We start from the raw sequence: 23,656 nt of genomic DNA, 5'->3' as shown, positions 1-23,656 counted from the left end.
TCTCACCAGGGGGGGTACATCAGTATGCGGTCCTTGATGAACCAGGTCTTCAATGATAGCGATGGTGTCAGGTAACGGGACTTTGGTAAACAAGGACACCACATCAAAACTGACAAGCAGGTCGTTTGGGGACAGGGAAATGCCTTTGATTGTCGATACCAGGTGAGTAGAATTTAGTACCGCAGAGGTGTTTTTCCAGTGAAAGGTCGCAGTATATCAGCAAGGAAACGTGCCAGTTTGTAGTTGGGGGAGCTGATAGTAGAGACGATGGGACGAAGGGGTGTATCTTCTTTGTGTATCTTTGGAAGGCCATATAATCTTGGTGGTCTGGCAGCAGAGGGTTTCAACGAGAACTGTTTGATCTCATCAATTAATGCTGTTGAATCAGAGATTATTTTGTTCGTTTTGGTGACCAGGCTGTTGGTGGGATCTCTTTTTATTTTTGTATAGCTGCCATCGTTGAGTAGTTCTTGAATTTTGTTGTTATATTCTGTTTTGTCCATGATGACAGTGGCATTGCCTTTGTCGGCTGAGAGGACGACAATATCATCCCTCTTTTTTAATTGAGATAATTCAAAACGTTCGTCTTTGCTGATGTTGCTGGGTGGCAACTTAGCGTTTTTGAGGGTTGCAGCGATTTCAGATCTTGCTACGTCTGCAGAGATGTGACTCAAGCCCTTGAGTGCAACGTCGACATGGGCAATGATATCATTAACCGGTAAGTGTCTCGGTGTGACAGCAAAGTTTAGACCTTTAGCTAAAACGGATTTCAGACCATCAGAAATGGAACTGTTACTGCGATTAATTACGACTTTGTTGACATCTATCTTTTCGGTGTGTGGATCCGAACTCAAGCACGTACACCAGGCTCTCAGGGCTAATGGCTACTCCGACTACACAATCCGCAAAGCCATCACTCCAGTCATGAAGAAGGATCCTCTTGTGGAGCCACTCAAAACCATCACCTTACCCTACATTGCAGGGGTCACTAAAAAGATCTCCAAAATCCTGAATAAACACAAGATCCAGGTCCGATTCAACACAGTACAAAAAATCCGTGATTTAGTTCCATCTGTAAAAGATGCTGTTCCAGACATACAGTACCCAGGCGTTTACAAACTAAAGTGCCTCTGTGGTAGTAGCTACATTGGAGAAACCAAAAGACATATCTCGGACCGCATCCGCGAACATAAAGCAGACTTGAAACACGGTAGGACGAACTCCTCTGCCGTGGCAGATCACTGTTATAATTCAGTGGGCTCACATGACATTGACTTGTCCAAGACAGAGGTTCTTTGCAAACCAACCGGCTACCATGAGAGATTCGTTCATGAGGCCATTCACATATACAAGCACAGAGACAATTTCAACCGAGAAGATGGATTCTGGCTTAGTAACCACTGGAAAGATGTTTTAAATCATTTCTGTTCTTAATTAATTGTATTTTTACGATGACCTTCAGACCACAGCTCTTTCACCAGCATTGCCTCTTAATACCTCTCACACCACGGTTAATGGTATGGTTTTACAACATGGAGTATACTAGGGCCTCGCAGCTGTCTCTCTCCCCCTCCTCTGTTCCGACCATGGACGAACTCGTCCGTCTGAACGGGGCCCGTAGCTATCCGTGGTGCTAAAGTTGAGGGTAAGAATCCACCCATTTTTTTCGCCATATAGCATTGTGACATATAACGACTTATTGTTGGTAGCTTAGCTGATTGGAGAATATAGAGTTTATTGATAACATTTAGTTTTTATTGGTTCACTATATAGTACTGTGAATAGCTCAGATGTGTAGGCCTTGACTTCAACATAGTCATTTCTGTGACCAGTCACTAGCTAATCACTCAGTTATTTCAATGCTAAATTCGCCTAGTTATTTCAATGCTAAATTATCCTGTTTGATTTGTACTAAGTGCCTCGGTGAATGTGTATGGTCTGACTTTAACGTAGCTATTTCTGTGAGCAGTTACAAGCTAATCACTCAGCTATTTCAATGCTAAATTCTATGCTAATTCCATTGTCAAGGGGTGCCTCTGCGGATGTGTATGCTTTAACTTAGCTATTTCAATGCTAAATTCTATGCTAATTCCATTGTCAAGGGGTGCCTCTGCGGATGTGTATGCTTTAACTTTTAACATAACTATTTCTGTGACCAGTCACAAGCTAATCATTCAGCCATTTCAATGCTAAATTATATGCTAATTCCTTTGTCAAGGCGCTTTGTTCCTCTCACACAGCTTAAAGACCGTGATCTAAACGTGGCTCTTTCACTCCAGCGCTGTCCTACCAGACAGTCTCGTCCCTTCACCTGATGAAGGCCGCTTGTGTTGTGGCCGAAACGTCGTGAGAATATTATTGTGTTATTTTATTTTATCAATTTATTATTTTATTCTCATTCTACGTGACTTTACCGAAAGAACCAAAGAAGAAGATAATAAAGAGACGATGTCTCCCGCAACTACCTCGTCTCCGACAGTGTGTGCGACACACACCACACGTTGGAAGGAGGACACTTCACAAGTATAAATGCTGCCTGTGTCAGTCGAGTCACATTTGCTCTAATTTATTTTGATGGTGTCCTAAGACAGGAGAAGAAAAATGCACTTCAGGAAGTGATATTTTTTTCATAATGCAGAGGCTGTGCCTGATACACATCTTTTATGTGTTGTTTGGCAACCCTGGTGTCCAGTAAACGACATATGGCTAGATCTTTGCATTGAATTCCAGTTGAGTTTTTATTCCATTCCCTTCATGAACCATGTTTTTGAACTTTACATCCTAGTAAGATAGTACATGCCGATGAATAATTAATAGATGCTTGAAAACATCTATCCCCAACCATCTGCCTGTGTTTGGTCTAAAACCCAATCACCCAGAATGCCCAAATTCACCATACATATTCTAGATTTAAAGCTTACATACTCTAGGAATGTAAGCAGGTTAATGCTTGGATATCCAACACAATCATCACCCCCAAATGTGAAGACATGTCACGAGACTCGCTGACTTTTCTTAAAATACTTGAGAAATACAAATCATAGCTGAATATTTTCAATTCCATGTGTATAAGCCTTTGTATATTTATTTTACAATAAATCTGAGACATGTACAATATAAAACATTCAAATATCAGAAAATATTTAATGTATGTTGAATTTATTTCACACTGTACATAACCAACCATGCTAAACAAGACATGATAAAAACAATCCAAGTCATGGGTTGCATACAATATACAACTTTGGTTTATTGATTACAAATTACGTAAAAGGTTCTGAAATTTTACAATACAGGTATAGTGCAATCTAAATAAGCAAATGTACTTTTACAGTGATTTCCCAAATGTTTATAACTACAAAAATACTAGCATGTATGTTCCCAATAAAGTAGGCTCCTTCCAAAATGGCTAAAACCAAAATTGGTTTAGTTGTGCTCAAAATATTGTTCACATATCCGTTCTCTTTCAAGTGACGTTTGAGTCTGTATGGAGTTGCTGTGCAAAATACTGCTGCAACCATTCACTAACTCCAACCCTGAACGAATTTCATCACATTTTTCCAATACTTTGTTGTGGCACTTCCGTTAACAGGGCAATTACTGTGCCCCACGGGCCCCACAAGTTCACAAGTAATTGCGATTCACACCACAGCACCTGGAGTACCGTTGATGTTTAACAACCATTAATTAGCAGGAGGACCAAGCGAACATATCCTTCTGAGGACAAACCTCGACCACCGCCATAAAGTGCTTTTGGGCTTTCTACATCACAGGTAGTCAGCCATCCTTGTTCTTCTTGATGATGTCAACCAGCTCTTTCAGACACGACAGGTGGTACACGGCCCTGAGAAGAGACACGATTGAGAGAAAATTACTTGGTTGACTTATCATGGTGGAAGCCAGAACAATCTCACCAAGTCTCAGGAGGGTTTGGTAGTGATATTTTGCAAATTTCATCAGCGAGTGGTATGTGAGAGGAAACCGGAGAACCCGGTGAAAACAGAGGGAGTAAAATGCAAAACTCCGCAAATGGATTCAAGATTCCATTGCTGTATTACTAACTCCTGGTTACCTCGCAGCCAAAATGTCTAATACATGCTATTCCCAAATAGTCTCCCATCCAAGTAATAACCAGGCTTACCTGCTTAGCTTATAACATTCATAATCTGACATCATACTTAGAGGCGGTGCAGCCTCTATGCTGCGCGTGAGTGTGAATATAAAGATAAATTCACAATGGCGTGGAGGGGTTTTCCCAGGGACGATCAGCCCCTAGGAAGATGTCCGTGTTGAAGCTGCCCGGGGAGGGGGCCTCCAAGCCGGGGGAGTCCAACGCCATGCGCGCCCTGCTCAGCAGCTCCTCCAATGAGGCTGTGCATCAAGAATCACGCATCGCATGTCACAACCACATGGGTAGCCGCTTGGCCGTCTCTGTGAGAAAAGACTGAATATGTACCTGAAAATATATCAAATGTCATCTGCTATAAACAGACTATATATACACACACCTAGGGATCTAAGGTCCTCTGACACGGGCTCCTCGTTGGCTACATTCGTAAGGCTGGAGATGTCCAAATCTTTGAGCCACTCTGGGTACTTTGGTCTGCTTTGCGAGCTCTGAGCGGCACCTGCTCTCTTCGTGCTGGTATCCGTCTAGTGGCTGCTGGTCTGGGATTCCACATCGCAGTCACGCAGCCAGGCCGGGTACCTGAGCTCAGGAATGCTCGTGATCCCTGACACATCCAGCTCATCCTTTTGGCTTGTCAACCACCTGGAATAGGTACTTGTTGCACAGCCGCCGCCGTTCGGCAAGTGCTCATGCCTAGTTGCTTCACTGGTCCGTAAGTACGACAAAACGTTCTTCTGGTTAGAAAATAAATAATTTTTGGGCTTCGCTGACAAATTTAACGGCGGCAGAGCCTTGCTGCTTCTCGCTATTTAGCTCAACCGTTCAGTTGGCTTATTGCCCCTCACCAATGATGCGCCGAGGCTATGCGCGGTGACCCCGAGAGATGACCGCTTGCCTCTGTGCGACAACGCGAGACCTCGGTGGGCGCCAGGCGAGCGGAGCAAGGACATGGAGGAACCGTCAGCTGGCGCCACTAGGAGCTGGTCCGTGGTTAGACTGAACATCGGGCTCTGAACCACGACCGCTGCAGCGCAGCAGTGAGGCTGCACATGCCCGAGATGATGTCCTCCACAAGCAGCATGCCACCTGCAATGTAAGACCCACAGACATTTTACTGGTACACAATGAATTTGCTCTCCTCTAAATTCCTTGACCCCTGAACGGCAATCCTGCAATGTTGCCTTACTTTTCGCCATCAGTAACTAATTATGTTATCCGTTTGTGGAGTTTGTGAAAAAAAGTCAAGAATATGGGATAAATCAGTGCATGAGCTGTTACTGTTTGAACTTCAGATGTGTCCAGGCTAGGATCTGCAAATTTTTACACGAAGGTTGGAGGATCACTTAGATTTCACAAACTTTACAAACTCGATAATCAGTGAAGTTACTGGAAGATGACAGGAGAGGGCCCTACATTGAGATATTTGGCCAATACCATGAATGGGAGTTTGGCGCGGTGTGGGAGGATGCCGGAATAAGGGCGATGCCCAGCACTACCATCTCCCGGCCACACCTCACAATCACAATGCCTATTAACGTTTTGCAAGGTCTGGTGGCCACCCATCCAATTATTAAGCAGGCTCCATCCTGCTTAATTTCTGAGCTCCGATCAATGTTATTGTGATTTTGCCTTAAAGCAGCACTGTTAAGCCCTGTGTGAGGCCTCGATGGAGGAGTGCTGGTTCACTGGTTAGCGCACTGCACTATGAACTCTGCAATGTAGCTTAATTCAGTTCAAGGCTAAGCAGTGGCATGACATATCTTACTCCTATTAAACATCCCATTTGTTAAAACTTTATATGGTATAATTATTTCTGCATTGCTGCTCAACGTTTCTGAAATACCATTGCCAGTCATCTGCAGCTGGGTTCCCTCCCTTCACCACCCAATTTGTGTCCCTATTCAACAAAAACACTGAACTTAGTTGCACCTGTACCTAACATTTTCTGCCACTTCTTGCTCATATTGTTTGAACTTTTATCAGATTCACGTGTGTTTAGTTTGTGACCATTAATGCCTTTTTTAGTTGTGCAATATTCCTTAAGTACCCAGTACGCATTCTCTGCAATATTGATGTTTTGGTGTTTATTTTGTTGCTACTGTACCCACGCACAATGGATCTCCCTTGTAAAATAGCAAAGCAACTAGCTAAGTGGGACCATCCCTGTAACAAATAAGGTGAACTCAAACAGTTGATTGACAAAGAGCTGTGCACATTTTTATTTTATTAAGGTCTGCTGAAGTGACACCGACTGAAGCAGTTCAGTGATGCTACTTTGCAGAGTCGTTCTCTGATTGATTCAAATGTGAGGCTCTGCTCACTGTAAGAGTTCAAGACGCTTCCTCACCTCTTGACTTGACTCCCACAGTGACACAACTGAGAATAATGTATAACACAGATGGTCAATTTTGTTTGACAGAAGAAGAGGACCGAATATCAGGCAAGCCTGATGAAGATGGGGCTAGATCTCGAGATTGAACCCAAGGAGGTAAGTTTCCTGCGTGTCTCTCTGCTATAGATGACAGACACTGTATACAAATAAAAAGGCGTAAGACTGTGATTGCTTTATAATATCACTGCTGGCATACATTCCTTGAGTAGGAGCGCTAAAGATCCCCGCTGGAGGGTATATGGCCTAATCTTCTATGCTTGCCAGACGTCTTGAAAGAGATAGCGAATACCCACACTTTACCCCACCATGCACAATCCTAAGATGGATTAATTGTGGCTTACCCATTTATACTGCAGGGTATAAACCGCCTCCACCTTAATGTGGCATGCCAGCTATTTATACTGTAGTAATAAGTGTCGCTAACTGTACGTACATTATGCAATTTGCTTTTGGGTTGTGCCACACGTTGATCGGCACGAGGTCCCAACAACACGTGACACAAGCTCGAAAATCCACGCGGCCGTGGACACTCTTGCAAATGAGACCATCCTGTTCCCTTGAGCTCTCACCTGGTCAAAGAAAGTCTAATAAATATGTAGCGTCGGAAATGCACACCTTATACCGTCGGTATAATACTCAACTGCAGTTGCGGGCACGGGCCCATAGGGGGTGCCACCCTGAGCTGGGGATGGTCGGAAAGAGCCGGACCATTGAGGGGCCGGGTTCTCCCCCCCCCCCGACCCCAGGTGAGGGGTTGGGGGGTTCTTCCAGAGCCCCCTGGAAAGTTCCAGAAAGAGGGCGGTACCAGGGGCGGAGAGTCCCCAGGAAGTGTATAAAAGGGGCACCTCAAGCACAGCTCGAGGTGCCCCTGGGACCCTGGGCCTCGACGTCTTTGTAAGCGCCGGGGCCGAGCGCAGACCAGTAGTTAGGACCCGCACCTTGGCTGGGTCGGGTCAGTTAGCCTCCCCTAGGGCACAGATAGCCGGAGGGCTAAGAGCCAGGTTGACTAAATGTGAGGGCACGCTAGCCCGGAGGCTGTACCTCCCTAGATAGTGGGAGTTAAGGGGAGTCTGGTTTAGAGTTACAACTAAATCGTATTGCCTCTAAAGACAACGTCTCCAGTCTCCGTGGAACCCACTATAAATACAACTAAACGCACTCATCTAGAGTCTGACAATGAACGTCGTGCCGTCCACTAGGAGTCGGTGAGCGGACGCACCTTTGTGAAAGTACACGCGCCATGGAACCCACTCACCACCTATGCCGAGATTCTCCACATCCAGGCAAGATTCTGATGATCATTGTAATGATGATGATGCTGATGATTGTGATGACGATTGTGGTGATGATTGTGATTATGATGGTGATAATGAATGTGATGATAATGTTTGTGAGGATACATGGTTGTGATGATATTTGCGATGATCATGCATGTGATACAGAGTATGATGGTGAGGGTGATGATTGTGATGATTATAATTTATGACGTCCAAAGATAATAATTGTAGCACTGACATGAGATATCAAGAGACGTAAATATACAAACGGATTATAGAAACGTACATTTGTAAAAAATATGCATATTAGCAGCATTATAGTGACTCTTTTTAGAAAAGTGAATGGGCTCGGGAAGGGCACGTTGCTTGAAGGGATGATGTATCCTGGCCGAAAATGACATTGGAGTGGCAGCCGAAGGAGAGAACGTGCCCAAGATGATGTATAGCATAGAGATGGCGAGATAAGATTGGCTCATGTGCGTGTGCTCATGACTGGGGGTATTGGTGGGACAACTTGAAGAGTGGGTGGGGTATGTAGTGGAGGCTTTTGGCATATTAATTGTTGTATTATAGGACTTGTATTATAAGACTTGTTGTATTATAGGACTTGTTGAATTATAGGACTTGTTGTATTATAGGACTTGTTGTATTATAGGACTTGTATTATAGGACTTGTATTATTGAAATTGTTGTATTATAGGACTTGTTGTATTATAGGACTTGTTTAATTATAGGACTTGTATTATAGGACTTGTATTATAGGACTTGTTGTATTATAGGACTTGTATAGATTGCAACAACTTTGGGAGACCTTCAACCATTCGTGGACTGATTTTGGCTGATGATGATGATTCCATGTGCTCGAGGCAAAGCGTTTAATACATTTAAAATCAAACAGGTGCCACTCAAGGAGAGCGACCTCCCCCAGGTGTCAGGCTCAGACAGTGGGCCTCTTCACTACCTGGGAAATATTCACCACCTGAACCCGGGAGCCGTGCCCAAACAACCAGACTATTTCACTAAAAGTTTTTAGCTCTGTATCGCAACTTGTGATCTCTGAGTGACATGTGGTTAGAAGTGTAAATCATTATGGTTTATTAAGAATGCCTGGATTTATGGTTTAGGGGTTGTGGTAATGTGTCCCTGTAGAGAAAGCTACCAAATTTTTGGGATGCTTAACCAGGAGACATGGTGAGCTAGCAGCCCCTCCCTTTGTAAGTCCTGCCCACATTATATAACCACGCCCCCTCAATCACTCTCCCCTGCACAACAAAAGAATGACAGACTACTGTTGATATGGTTCCTGGTGAGCAGGTATCCTGTCGAGCCAATATTGTGGGCATTTGGGGTTTTGAAAGTATTTGTATTCTGAATAAATTGCCTTTGTGTATGGGAAGCATGCAGAAAATGTCTCCTTGAAATTTGGACATTGTACTTGCTGAAATCGGTACATATCTACTTCAGTTTTTGGGGTGTTCTGGGACCCTTCCGAGTAGGGACTCAATAAGAGTTGTGGGCCCATTTTAACTGTGTAGGCTGGTGGTGGTTGGAGAGGGGGAAACATTTCAGAGTGGAGTGAGTAAATAATAGCTTACCCACCCAGCCCTATGTTTCATGCATGTTATGTTTGTCATGTGTGTCATGTGTGCTCACACAGGTCCACTACATGCTGCAAAGCCCCATGCCACAAGACAGCACGAACATATTAAATATCAACCAAATGATTGAAAATGGCTGCTATACTGCAGCCTATCCACTGCATGACGTAAGTTGTTGGGGGGGAAGGGGGTGGAGGGCACACTGACACCCGACGGGAGGCCCATGTATGACACCTGAATTGCACACCTGTATAGGACGCTACAGCATAGTCTAAAGCTTACCACATACTTAAGGGTATTTGGCCGACTATTTCACGTGGGACAGAAGTCTTTGGAAGAATTAGAAGTACCCACACTTCATCCCACAACACGTGACCAACCAATAGACTAACTGTGGTGCACCCATTTACACTGCTTGCTGGGCAGAAGCAGCATGATTAAGAAACGTGGTCATTGTTTTAACTGTCGTTCCCATGAAATCAAATGGGCGACCTCTAACTTTGCAAGTCCAGTGCAGTGTGCAACACCATTACACCACAGCAGCGCCACGGCAGAGTTTTGGGGGGTGGAGCTGGTAATTTGTGAATGTCCATGCAGTGTTTGTGACTAACAATTACGTTCCCCATTGTTCAACACCAATACACCACAGCAGCGCCACGGCAGAGTTTTGGGGGGTGGACCTGGTAATTTGTGAATGTCCATGCAGTGTTTGTGACTAACAATTACGTTCCCCATGTCAGAGTGAGTCTGTTCATCCCACCAAAAACCCGAACACGCTGGGCGACCGCAACACGCTGCGACGGGAGTGGGCGAGAGCCGGACGCTCTTTCAAGGAGCAGCCTCTTGACCTTGTGCGGTAAGTTCATGCCCTATCCACTGCTGGATGAAGACTTCTCCAAGCCTTCACCATCTCTCCCAGTCTCCTGATGCAACGATCGATGTAGCCCCTGCACACATGCTGATTTTATTACTTAAATCTCTGTGGCGCACATCCTTTCAGATGCATTCCTTCTCTTGACTGCCACATCATTCTTAGTCTTGACCACAGGTCATCGTACCTCTTAGGGATGTGCCCTGTCCAGGAAGGTCCTAAGGCTGGACTTGAATGCTAGCTGTGAGTTGATAGCACAGAAGGCTGGGGAAGTGGAGTTCCAGAATAGCATTTGCCCATGCCTTCCCTGCTCTTCACATTTCCCTCCAGCACATGGCCCTTGCTTACATATTCGATAGCTACACCACTGGTGCCATGTGCGGTTGGTGATGTTTGCGCTGTGTGTGCGAGTGATGTTGTCGGCACAGGTCATACTTCGGGGAGCAAGTGGGGCTCTATTTTGCATGGCTCGGCTTCTACACAAAGATGCTGATCTTCACTGCAATCGTCGGCCTGATCTCCTTTTTCTTTGGAGTATTCAGCAAGGACCGTGACATCACTAGGTACTGGCCCGACACATGCATACAGACAAATGCATACAAACACACACATACACGCATGTATCAGATGTAGAACTCACACAGAGATCTCTTGCATGGCAATACAGACTGAATAATGAGTATCAGGCAAGCACCTACTAAGGCTACATATACACGTACAGTACACATAAACATACATATACACTTATATACAATCCCATGGGATGCTGCCATGGTGATATAGTTATATCACTGGAATTGCAGTTTAGAGCTTTCCAGTGCGATCGCCTGGCATGACAGCTGAAATAATGGCTAGGTTTCTTCAATTATCCCACCTATGCTCAGCAGTATAAACAGAGACACTGCGGTTAGATGATTGGCAGTTCACATGTGGTGGGGTAAAATGTGGGTACTCCCACCGTGTCCAAGACGTCTGGCCATTATGGACGAGTAGGCCAAATATCATCTCGAGGGGCAATCTAGAGTATCCTTTAGTGGAGGACCTTCCACCAGCAGTGGCATGAGCAAGAAATTTCAGGGCCACATCTTTAACATTTCACCACTAAATGTACATATGCACATATATACAATCTCATTATACAGTTTATACACATATACAGTACAAATATAGTACATTAAATATATTGTATATGTTCCAAATGTCTCCGTTTATATAAAATTAAATAAAAAAAATCGAACCTAGATACAATATTTCGGACAATCCAGGGAAAATTAAACATTGTTTTGGATTGCTCAGAAAACATGACATCGCCCATTGTGACGTCACTCACGACACGCATCACGTGGCATCGGGTTTCGTCACTCTTGTTCACATGAATATATTGTACATTCTTTGTAAATACTCCGAAAATCAAAAGCAAAAAATATTCAAATCCAAAATGTTTAAATGTGAAACGTATCCTTATAATACGACTTACACACATAGACTCTGTGGGGCTGCATGACGGACAGCGGGAAGGAAGTGCAGGAAATACATTGCTGTACTCTATGTCTGAAGTCTTCGCTTCCCATATTCAGCCCGTACTGACCAGTGTCGTAGACTAGAACCAAATAGCCCCCATGACCCACAAGGTGTGGGGAGGCCCTCAGCCAGCAGTGGATTGATAAAAGGGCTGTAAACACCCCTGCAAATCAATACATGGAGATGTTACACCACTGATATCAACGAAAATAATAATTAAACATCAGGAAATACATTTTACTTTGGAAAATGCTCGATATTAGCACCCATTGTTTAGTTTGACTTTGTTTAAAGGGAGAGTAAGACACATTCAAAGGCAGCATGTCCTTTAGGCAAATTATATTTCTCATCCAAGTGTACTATGCCCATTAGTGTGTTTATGTTCGTGCGTGTCTATGTCTGCAGTGGAGAAATATGCAACACCATCGGAGGATCCCTGCTCATGTGTCCCCAGTGTGACCAAAGATGCACCTTTTGGAGGCTAAATGATACCTGCGAGACTGCGAAGGTATCACACAAATACACCATCGATGTTCCCTCTAAATAAGGATACTTATTGGTTATTGGTGCTGTGCATCATTATCACAAGACGAATTCACGTTAATGAGATTGTATCATTAACATTAACCATGATCACTAGATTGTAGCACATCATGCTAAACACTATTCTGCCATTCGTGTGGGTGTTAGAGAATTTATGATACTAATAATACACGTGTGATCATTTTGAAGGTAGTTAGTTATAGTTTTAGTAAATAGGGCATTTTAATGGACTAAGTCGATGGTTTGACAAATACATGAAAATGAATGTATCGTCACATCCCAGCGGGAGTGCAAAAGTGACTTTGTCTGAGTAAATCCGACTCGATGTATTTCATGAGTATTTCTCCACGATCAATACAAGTGGACAAAGTATTTTTGAAATCTGAATTTCAGTGCTAATTAGTTGACGTCATGCCGAAATAATGATTATTCACTTTAAAGTGTCTGAAATGGATGTCCACAATCATGGACCTGCCCATTGCTTATTTTGCTCTTTCTGTCACATTTATACAGATTTGTTTGATACATGAATAGCGCTATAATATCAGACATTGTAGAGCATTCTCATCTCCACAATTTAATGGATGTTTCATGAGTGATTAATCTATTTTAACTTAAAAATCAATCGATGCATCGTTACTTTCCTGCTGTTGATATTGAAAAGACGTGAATGTTAAGATTTAATTGTGACTAACACCTCTGATTGTGCCGTTGCAGACTTCACACATGTATGAAAATCCGGTCACCATATTCTTCGCAGTTTTCATGGGACTTTGGGGTAAGTGATGCTAAGCATTGACATACATTGTCCAGACACAGTGACAGGTATCAACATGTTTGCAATGATGATGAGCACATTTGGCCACGTACAGTGTTAAAGAAGTTCAACATACATACGTACAACCATATACAGTACCATCATGTCTTGCAATGTTCGTATGCAGTGATCCTGACAGTCCTATTATGAACCCACTGCTCAATGAGGGCAAATTTGGATCATAACTTGCACACATTGTCCTACTCTTACGAATGATAACCGATAATCTTTAATGTCCACTGTGAAGCAGATGGTGTGTATTTTTTGTGTAATTAATACACCGGCAATATTAATCAGGGCAGCCACATAATTTGAACCACGAACCTCTGCAACAAGCAACGAATGCGCTACCCCAAGGCGATTCCATGAAAAATATAAAGTGGCCAGGTGGCTCAGAGTTCAGAGTGCTGCGTTGCCGCCGCTGAGATTCTGTGTTGGAATGAAAGTGGCCACCTGCGATTAAACCAGTTTATCATTTATAGTGAGATGATGGTCTCAACTCAGTCACCGATATCTGCACAATAAATACAAAAAATCCATAATGTTAAAGTTGGTTCTGTACTTAATTAGGCTACATTCCAGCTCTGAGAATAAAAATGTTAGCTTGACTATCACGTAACAAACGCTCCTCTCCGTGGCAAAGCAGTTGGGATAGAGCTACCCCTACTGTGTGGATCAGAGATCACAGAGGTAGCTCTGTGACATTCGCTTTTGTGTAACGTTTTGTAACACGAAGAGTAGCACTGCTCTGTTATAGATCCAAAAGAAAACTCAATCTTATGCCATGCCACTCGTAGTGCAAGTGGGATAAAATTGTGGCAATGTACCAAAAAAAGCCAATAAAGTTATTTATGAAAGAAAAAAAAGTACTAATGAAGTTACTTTGAACATTACATTTAACAGACTACATCAGGTAACTTTTGAATCCTTGAGCAATCGATAGTAAAATTACTTTTCAAAGTAAATCCTCCCCGTGTGGTGTGTCGCAACAGCCACGGTGTTCCTAAAATTTTGGAAGCGTCGCCAGGCATCGCTCGCGTACCGCTGGGACCTGACGGCAGCGGCGCAGGAGGGAGACCCCATCCGTCCCGAGTACCTGGCTCGCTGCACGACCACGAAATGTAACATCATCACCATGGTAATGCTTTCTGCCGTCACCACGGCGACTACCTCATTGCACACACACACCTCTGTTTTGTAATGTTGCATGTGTAACTGTTCACTGTTTTCCTAGTTTTTCTTCTAAAATATTTGTTGGCCTTTGCTCAATTGTGTTTTACTCCCAATATTATCCCGATTGTCCTATTGGCATGATTATGAAACAATGCCCATTTGGAACTCTATGTTATGGAAAGGTTTGCTCAAGCAGATGTTACGTAATTACTCCTAAGATCCCTTCAAGTGAACACACACTAGAGAGTGGCCCTTTCCCATCAGCCTTGCTAAAAATATATGTTCTTGATGGTCAAACTAATCTTTTTAAATTCTGAAAGGTGAAATTTGGCCAAATTAAGAAAAGAAACAAATGTAATATTGGTGACCAGGCTGATCGGCTTACTACTTGGTTTTATTGGAGGCAGCTGCCTGGATTAAAACCAAGAAATCTCTGCGTTGCCAGCTCAACTCTCAGACATCAGAACCATCAAATACATTACTTTATATCATCGCATGCTTAACTAGTAGTGGGGAAAACAAATAATGGTTCATCAGTAAACCTTAACGGCTCACACTAACATTGGTCACTCCGACAGACTAATCTATGTACAAATGCTTTTTCGTCTGTGTCCGTGCATTGTGAGTGCAGGAGGAGGAGCCTCATATGCCTAAGAGGACACTGAGGTTCCGTTACTGCCTCTCCGGGATCATGGTCTTTTTCTGGGTGAGTCCGCCAACTCAACAGCAACATTGAACCCCTTTTCCTGATCCAGTGAACTATGGCCAAGTCACCTGCTATGTGCCTCATCTTGGAGGTGAAGCAGGTTTTGAGCCTGGGTACTGCACGAATGGGTAACCATCATGCACAAAATGGACTGTAGGCTGCTGCAGAGCTACCTTGTGGCCAACAGAGAACTGCATTCTTATGCTTCCACCCTTTACCAACCTGTACTGGTGTGCATGGTGAAGTATGGGAAAATAACCCTGACAACCTGCACAGGTTTGGGGAGGCCATCATCCAGCAGTGGATTCATATACGGGTTATACATATATATTTTTACTTGACCCAATCCCAACCTCCACACTCTGCTCCACCAGTCAGAATCGCTCTCAATCTCTGTTCCTCCTCCTGTGTGATCCATTGAGTGATTACAAGTGGGGGTATAGATACATGCATAATTATATAACTTACAGCCCCTTGTCAATCCAATCACCTGAAATATCTAGGTTCCCCAAGGCAATTAATACATCATGAGCCGTATCATGTTATCCACCTGCTCCTGTCAACCTCGATTTGGGTTTCTCGAGACCAGTCCTCAGCCTTAAGGCCAGATAAAAAACACGTCCTCAGCTCCTTGGCCTTGAGTGTGTGGCCTCAGTCCGAGGAGTTTTCTTAGAGGTACCGACCTTGACACTGGCCTCATACTAGCGCCCCCAACCTTGAGTGACCTTGACACTGATTGTGGCCTAAAAAGCTGCCGCCTTGGCCTCACCTTGGCCTAGTCGCTTTTGGTCTCAACCTCACATTGAACGTGGCTCGAGGTCAAGCAGGGCCAGGGATAGTAATTCCTTTCATAACCTTGCATCATTCTCTACAATTGACCAAGTGACGTTACCATTACACGTTCATTGTGTGTGATGTTAGCGAAACAGCTCAGATTCTGTTTAATACGTAGGCTTTTCGCGACCAATATCATCCATAATATTTTTTTCTGTTAGATCGCGTAAATATGTCATTAAACCCGCCACCACCCGACACAGCCAATTAGTAAAGTTGTTCACGTAAACAGAACATGCCAATTCGTTACTAGTACAGCAAATCCACAATATCTACAATCTGAGTACGATGTTTTGCCAGTCATTTGGTTCTGCAGTAGACAAACGAACTGGCACCTCCTGAGCCACACCAGGCTAGCTCGGCAAGCTAACTCACGGCTCGGTTATACAGTGGAAAAGAGCTACAAGACTGTCAATCTCACCCACCTCTGTGTTTCTTGTGTTACTGGCAGCTCCTCCTGATTCTTGCTGCAATTTTGGGTGTGGTTGTTTACCACCTGTCCATCTTTGGCATACTCTCCTCGAGTATCCCCAATCATGTGACCAAGATCAAGGTGATCGGTGCCCTACTCATGCCTGATATGGTTACCACCATCACGGCATCCATCCTCAACATCGTAATCATATTACTACTCAACAAAGGTTACGACAAGCTGGCCCTCGTACTCACTGATCTGGGTAGGTGTCATCACCATGACGGTTTGCTTGTTTATTTTATTATACGCCACCAGAGAATACATGTAAATTTGAAGCTTGGATAAATATTGTGCATGGTAAATAATGTCTCTGTAAAAATGTCATCATGATTTTAACCTTGCACCATGGGGCCATGAATAGCAGCATCAGTGCATCATCCAGTCACTTGTTCAACTACTGCCTGTTTTTGTCAGAACTCTGTTAAATTTTTCCTCCAGTTTTATTCTGATTGGGCTATCAGAATCGTGTCTTGAGATGAAGTATCCAATGGGATCTCTTGTAGACCAGTGCAAACCTTTGTGTTATGAAATGGCCCTAGAAGTGAGCTACCTCTGAGACCCTTCATTCAAGTGAACTCTGTTTCACACATTAGGGGGAAGCACTTTTCAATCCACACTTCTACGGAATATAATGTTAATCCCGTAACAGTCAAATTGCTCATTCTCACAACTAGAATTTCACCAAATTAAGTGATGAACCAAATGGTGTATGTTACAGATGTATATGCCATCATTAGTAATCGTCCTGAAGCCATTAATTCACTGCACTTGGGAACACATGTTACCAGAGGCCGCTGTCTGGATTTAAACCCAGGATCTCAATGGTGCCAACTTAGCACTCTGATTTCACCTTTCGATCCATTGAATCACTGAATGTAATTGTGGGCTGACTCTCACTGCAGCATTGCTACCTTCTATTCAGCTGTCAGCTATCTGCTTGTGTTGCTTATGTTGCCCGCTACTGAGCCCTTTATTAGTAATTTATCCTGCTGAAGCCTGCACCCCCTCTGAAAGGTGACCCATGATAATTACTAAGATACACCTTAAAGATATTTGAAAATCAAGTGCACTGGCTTTCAGACATCATACGGACAGTGTAAATGGCTTAATTGCAAATGGAGACTGAAGGGCACTCCACAGGGCGAATGTGGTGAACAACACCTGGTAAACAACTTGTCCACTGTCACTCATTCCCCAGCAACATCTTTGAAATTCACTTTTGATCTTCAAATTCATTTTAATGGATATCAAAGCACGTCACATTGTGAAATGTTGCTATTCCTCAATGCAGCATCATTATCAGTGGCTTTTCGTAGCCTGTGTGCCAGAAACTATGTAACATCAAAACTGATTGCCCTGTTTGATGTTTGTGTCCATGTGTGCCTTTGTATCACACCCAGAGATGCCCAAGATGCAAGGTGAATATGAGTATCGGCTGACGCTCAAGAAATTCTTATTTCAGTTCGTCAACTTCTACTCGGCGTCTTTCTACATTGCATTTTTCAAAGGGAAATTCATCGGCTTCCCCGGAAGCTACACTTACTTTGGAAAATGGAGAATCGAGGAGGTGTGTAGATCTGAGGGGTTGGCCCTGTCTTTTCAATGCTGTTTGTACAACATTTTCATGTTTTACTTTTGTAGTTGATATTTTTCCCAACAATTGTCTTCACACTGTGCTGTTGGTGAAATGTCGAAATAAGGACTCTTTCTTTTGGAACTCTAAAAGGCCTCATTATCTTCACACCTGGTCACCAGCTCTAGCATTAACACAGTCTCCGGAGTAAAAAAGTTTTCGAAACCAGACTGGAGAGCACGAGGTCACCACGAGCAGAACACGTGTTAGACTGATGCAATTGGTAACCCAGTTACCTTGAGGGTGTTACTTATCACATACTTTGCAAGTAGTACATTTGTGGTCTCTCATTGGACATTTTCATTTATATACCGTATTTATCAAATGCCATTTATTTCAAATTATATATTTGATCATCCTAAAAAATGTACAGTATTTCAGCCCCCCTCAAGGAAATGTTTAGCCACTACCTATGACTCGCTGTGGCGCAGTGGAGCACGTTGTGTTAGAGAACGGCCCCTGAATATGATATCAAGAACGAATTCTGGAGGAAGGAAATAAGCAGCATTGCGTTGTGCCACGTTAAATCAATGTCATTAAGACAGTGTTAATGACACGTAGTTTAACATTTACATAATTGCCATTCAGAGTCACCCTGAGTATTTGCAGTCACTCTATGCTCGGAAGAAAGTCCATTGCCCAAAATGTGCACCTGTTGCTCATGTTTCTGTTTGAAGGCAGACTTGTTAACACATTAGATGATTATAATGAGTATATTTGGTGTTAGATTAAGGTGCTTATTTCTCCTGCTGCAGCTTTGCAGAAAATCGTCACGAGGGCGATTAATTGATTGATATCCTCTCAAAAACAATACAGATAAAGGATAAAGAATACAGCTTATTGAAGTGCATCTGTGTTTTCTACCAACTTAATTTCATGTTTTACGATATTTTTTCAATTAGAAGATGCTCTGGAATTAAACTCACCTTATACTAAACACCAACTGCAGTATGCATGTTGTGTGTTGAACTTATTTTGCACTGTACACAGCCAATCGTGCGCATCGGATGTGTGGTGGAAGGAAAACAAACGAAACATTATCAGATGCACCACCATTTTCTTTATTTTAAATAAATGGGGGGAGGGGGGAAAGTGTTTCTTATAATTTGGAGAATATTGATATTCTTAATCACTGTCCCCTCTAACATATGGAGCCGTCACTTTTGCAGTATGAAATTGCCTGAAGAGGAGAAAGTGAGAGGATCATTAGAAATGATGTGTGGTATCCATATATGTATTTCCCAATATTTAATATCTTCAGTGTTTAACCCGAATCTATTCTCCACCCCATCCCCCATCCAGTGTCCCCCAAACGGCTGTCTCTTTGAACTGACTTCTCAACTCACTGTCATCATGGTAGTGAAGCAGATGGTTGGCAATTTTCAGGTCATCATCCCGTAAGTATTGCATGAACACATGATAGCTGTGAAGTCTGATTACAGCGTTTCCTCGTTTAACGCGGTAGACGCGTTCCTGAAAATGTCCGCGTGAAGCAAAAATACGCAAAGCAAGGAATTACTGAGTTAATCACATTTGCACAGTAAAATCAACCTGCAGTTATCCCATGGTGGGATAAATAAGTCAGGCTAGGCTGCCGTGTTACTGTATCATTCGGCATACTTTATTAAACTGCTCAGCCGCGCAACTCAAGACAGTCGTTCATCGTCGACTGCTCAGGAACGCATTATAATGGCCGCGTTCGACGTTATAACAGTGTGCGTTCTGCATTATAATGTCCACGTTCCACGTTGTGTGAAAAGTTTTCCGAAATAGAAGAACCATGTTACAATGAAAATGTGTCATGTGAAAACGCATTCAGCGAGGACAGGCCAGATTTATGATTATACTTGATAGATTAATTATCGGTTCAATGACTCACATTATTGGAAAGCATGAAAAAGGTTGTAAAAAAGATAATCTCTGTTCCCACGTATGCCAATGGACGGGAGGTAATGGGTGGGGCTATCTGACATCGCCATCCATGTCACGCTGGGCAGGGCTTTCAGGGGCTTTCCCCACTTCCTTGAAGGAAAATATTTGGGAGATTGCCATTTTTAACATGGCCTGTGTAATCAATCATGAAATAAGTAGCCGATTACAATTTTTAGTTGAACAATAAATCATCTAATCGTCCCAGTTCTAGAACACATTAGATAAAGATCCCTGATATAGCCTACACAGACTGTTGGAGCAAGTGTTGTTATTACCCAAAGGGGTGCTCACTAACAGCATGGCACAGCACCACAGTCGGCCATCTTGTTTCCCCAGTGTTGATGTTCTTCAACACACCAATAACTCATTAAGGCTGATTTGACTTAGGGGAGGCTCAGGACTGGCTCAAATTATCACCATTAATCTTAACCGTGGCCAGGCATCAAACTGTAAAACACAAAGACACCTGCACATCATACTTCTTTGTGTATATGCATACCTTGTTAGCACCATTTGGGCACAGTACGTACATAGTTTATCATAGTTTATTTATTTGGTATAGCCCTGTGAGCCATTCGGCTCTTGAATCGGGTGCAACCTCAACAAACAAAAAACATGAACAAGAAACCATCTTAAAGTGATTATGTGACTGTGCAAACAGAAAATCCAGGAAAAAAACAATAAAAATATTCCTGAAATAGCACCGTACACCAACGCTGTGTGCAAAAATCCCAGTGAGATGCAAGTCAAATAACAACAACAACCACAAGACAACTAAGATTAAGGCCATCAGTCTAACTCCGTACTACAATAAACAAAAACATGGCCAAAAACAAAAAATGAACGTTTTCGAAATCACCAAAATAAAAGCCATAAATGCAATGTAACAGTGATCATAGGGACTGTGACCGAATTTTTAACAATAAACTACATAAATAAATTATAACACCAAAATCTAGAGCCATATTTTAGGCCACTGAATGGCAGTGGCAGCTAGGGGTGTACAACTCCTCTAGAGCAGTTTTGAGTGAAGATCTCATAGGTAGTGATTCAAGTTGAAGTGTATTGGCAATAGCATTCCAGACCCACATGCACATGTACAGTGCTGTCAATCCACTGCTCAATGAGGGGTGCCTCATGCCAGTTGGGTCCTGGGGCTTATCTGACCATACATCACTACTGTCTTCATTTCGGGTTGGTGAAGCTAGTGCGCAGAACTGATTCAGATACCACTCCCCACTGAGGTTAGCCACGCCTGGGAATAAAACTCAGGTCGACAGCTTGTTAGCAGTGTGCACCGGCTACGCAGTGAACACCAGTCAACTGGACAAAGTTCACCTCGTGAGTATCATGCGTTATTCCGATCAGACACTTGCTACATAGTTTCATAATATTAGACAAGCAACTCCCATGACTGACAAGAGTGTAGTGGATTGACAACGAGCTAAATGAAAAACAGCTACTACTTAGGTTTTAGCAGTTGTTCTTTACAGCTCTCTGACATGTTTTGTGTTATACTGCATATTGTTTGGCATGTCTTGACGTTTCGCTCCACGTGCTTGGGATGTTCACATGGTACAACCTGAAAACGCAGTGGAAAGCTATGAAATAGCCAACCTAGAGTTGATGAACGAATTAATATGCAGGTGTGTAAGGGTGTATCTGTGTCTGCACATGCGTACCTCCCTCCACAATTCTCCAGATGGTTCAGCAATTGGTGGGCCCAGCGTCGGGCCAAGCTAAGGCCTGAGGCTGTCTACACGCGCTGGGAGCAAGACATGGACCTACAGCCCCAGAGTCCACTTGGACTCTTTGATGAATACCTCGAGATAGGTACGATGAGCTCAGAGGATCACACTACGGAGTCAACGCGTTTTACTTTATTATAAAAAAACACACAATTGGGTATCATTTGACTATATAGGCACATGTGTATGGCCCCTTGTGTATCTGTCGCACAGGTTGTGGGTGGTATATTACCCATACTTCGGGTTGTTGAAGGCAGGGAGCACAGATGTGAGAGCTTAGATGTACAATACAACAATGTAATTTGCTGCACTGTGCTCTGCTGCTTCAACCCCACAGCTGTCAACAACTGTTGCATGGTCACCCATCTAACCAATTTCCAGGCTCAGCCCTCCTTAACTTCTGGGATCTGATTAAATCTGACGCATATTGGGTGATTTGGCCATTGGCACCAATCTTTGTAAATACTGCAACATAATTGTCTTTGAGCATGCGCGTATGTGCATATGTACAGAGTTAAGTTTTATAAACAATAGGAGCACATATTTGCTCCTCTTGTCTGCTAACCAATACAGCTATGTTGGTCAAGCTTGGGTTGATGTTTCTCCCCATACTATATATTTAAAACCCTTGTGCATTATGTCCACTGTGGTTAACTGCTGTGATTTGTTGGCATTTCAGCCACAATGCATATGCCTAAAAATGTGTGGTACAGTTAATGGAGTCCTCAATACAGGATGTGATATTGTCATTAAAGCCACTTAGTGGTGTAAAATGCTGCAAAAGAAACCCAGGTGAATCAGAGCTTAGCATTAAAGATGGTAGTGGCTGGTTGCATCTCAGAGGCCAATGTAATGGATATGAGAATTTTTTGAACAAATGATACAAAAATGTGATCATATTTTAGGGGCTCCTTTGACTAAAACACATTCAATGCATTGAAAACATGTTTTATTTACTTAAAGTAATTGCACCATAAGAGCATTACCGAATAGAACCAAAGAGTATGTCTATATCCTGTTTCACTCATCATCCTATCCTTGCCCCCCTACCCCTTCTCAAAATATACCTCAGTTATCCAATTCGGGTTTGTCACTCTTTTCGTGGCATCATTTACACTTGCGCCATTGCTCGCACTGCTCAACAACATCATTGAAGTGTGGGTCGACGCGTGGAAGCTCGTAACAAAGATGATGAGGCCTGTGGTTTCGCGAGCAAGAGGAATTGGAGCCTGGGCCGACATTCTGAGTATCGTTGCCACCCTCTCCGTAATCACCAATGTAAGTCGCCAGATTGTCCGCTCGTTTTCTCGCTCAATATCCCATTCTGTGAGTGACATAACATGTCATGTCAGCCGTGTGGGTTCTTTTTACCATACTTCACCATTATGGTCATGGCAGGTTTGAGAAGAGGTGGAGTGGGGGACCAGGAGCGGTTCGGGTATCACTCGTCACTGATGTTAGCCGTAGCTGGAAGCCAATTGCATGTGTGTTGAATTCATAGTGCAGTGCACGAATCACTGCACCACCGCTCCCATCCACTCTCTCCCAAAATCGCAAAAGGTAAAGCCTTGCAATTGCTTGCTCATGCCACTGCTGGCAGAAGGGCCTCAACTAAAGGTAGCTCTAGAGAACCCCTCTACACGGTATTTGGCCTCCTCTTCCATGATGACCAGACATGTTGTAAGATGTGGAATTACCTGCGCTAAAACAGTGATGAACCCATTTGTATTGCTAATTGGACAGAGGTGGGGGAGATTTAAGAAAATGATCCATTGCTTCAACTGTTGTGTCAGGAGACTGAACTGATGACTGTCAGATTGCAAGTCCTTATATGGTAACCATTACACTCTGGCAGCAACCCTCCAAATTGTATTTCTGAAAATTAATGTAATTGCCAAGGTGAGATGTTCAGAAGCCTTGGTCAAAACATTGCATGCTAAGTGACTGCTATCGCTGTGTCTCCGTATGCTAATTCCACAGTCATGCATCTTGGCGTTCACAACGGAC

At 43.3% G+C, this 23,656-nt stretch overlaps 1 long non-coding RNA gene across 1 annotated transcript; it reads right to left on the bottom strand.

The window, feature by feature from the left end:
• Window positions 1-3,212: 3,212 nt before the first annotated feature.
• LOC142930514 (uncharacterized) lies at window positions 3,213-23,570 on the bottom strand. The gene is made up of 2 exons (XR_012946449.1): window positions 4,236-23,570; window positions 3,213-3,844 (listed from the first exon to the last, which is right to left on the bottom strand). It is a non-coding gene; the product is annotated as an uncharacterized LOC142930514 (long non-coding RNA).
• Between the last annotated feature and the right edge of the window lie 86 nt (window positions 23,571-23,656).

Source organism: Petromyzon marinus, chromosome 40 (assembly GCF_048934315.1).
Source record: "Petromyzon marinus isolate PM22_M1 ecotype Great Lakes invasive population chromosome 40, UKy_Petmar_22M1.pri1.0, whole genome shotgun sequence".
NCBI lineage: Eukaryota > Metazoa > Chordata > Hyperoartia > Petromyzontiformes > Petromyzontidae > Petromyzon > Petromyzon marinus.
This window is presented reverse-complemented; position numbering and strand designations above follow the sequence as displayed.